The sequence below is a fragment of the Triticum dicoccoides genome, chromosome 6A (genome assembly GCF_002162155.2).
Source record: "Triticum dicoccoides isolate Atlit2015 ecotype Zavitan chromosome 6A, WEW_v2.0, whole genome shotgun sequence".
Lineage (NCBI taxonomy): Eukaryota > Viridiplantae > Streptophyta > Magnoliopsida > Poales > Poaceae > Triticum > Triticum dicoccoides.
The window spans coordinates 114,382,540-114,383,469 of record NC_041390.1 but is presented as its reverse complement, the minus strand read 5'-3'; positions in this window follow the sequence as shown (position 1 = coordinate 114,383,469).

The following is a 930-nucleotide window of genomic DNA, read 5'->3' as shown; positions in this document are numbered from 1 at the left end:
GAGGGGAGTGGAACCATGTCTTACGGACACATTTGTCTCAAATGTGAGGGGGAGTTACAGTTCTACCCTTGCCTATAGGCTTCTCGGCTTGGGTCTGTGTACTGAGGGTCGGGGATAGTAGAGTAACTTTGCTTCTGCCCAAATAGTGGGCGGGAGCGATTTCATGCGAGGAGGGCGTGTTTTGAACTATAGTGGGCGCGAGCGATTTTGGGCAAGGAGAGCGTATTTTGAAATAGTGGGCACGAGCTATTTCGGGCGAGGAGAGCGTGTTTTGCCGACCATGGTTTATGAATTATTTGGCACATGTCATTTCGGCCGAGGAGAAGGCGCGCTTGGATGAAGTTACAAACCTACCCTCGATGTACAACGGGCCAATTGATGCGTGTCCCACATAGGACGGTAATTTCACGTCTCCCATTTATTTGCTCGGGCGAATTCCACCGAGCAGAGAGGATGTTTAACGGTTCATTCAAATTTTGGGAGAACGAGCATCCACGTCTACCTTACCAAGTCGATTCGATTTTTTTGTGAAATATTAGCTTGCCACTTCTTTTTTAGATGGAGAGATGATGCTCGGGAGTAATGTGTTTTTACATGCTCGTTGCTAGCGATTTACTATATGAAAAATAGTTGACCCACTCAAAAACGCGAATCAAACCCAAAATGAAATATCTCGATTCAATGAAATAGCTCGTTCAGTAGGTCAAAATAGTGAACTAAATCCAAAATTGAACACCTCAATCGAGTAGCATATTGTACAATATTATAGTACTCCATGAACATGTTGAAAGTCAAATTAATGAACTTGTTTGATATACGCATATATCCGTTCATGTGTGGATTGCAGACAACATGTTCTCCAATTTAAATATTTGAATGCAAGTTTATATCGAAACATGGTTTATATCAGTCTTTGATGCATAAAACGCG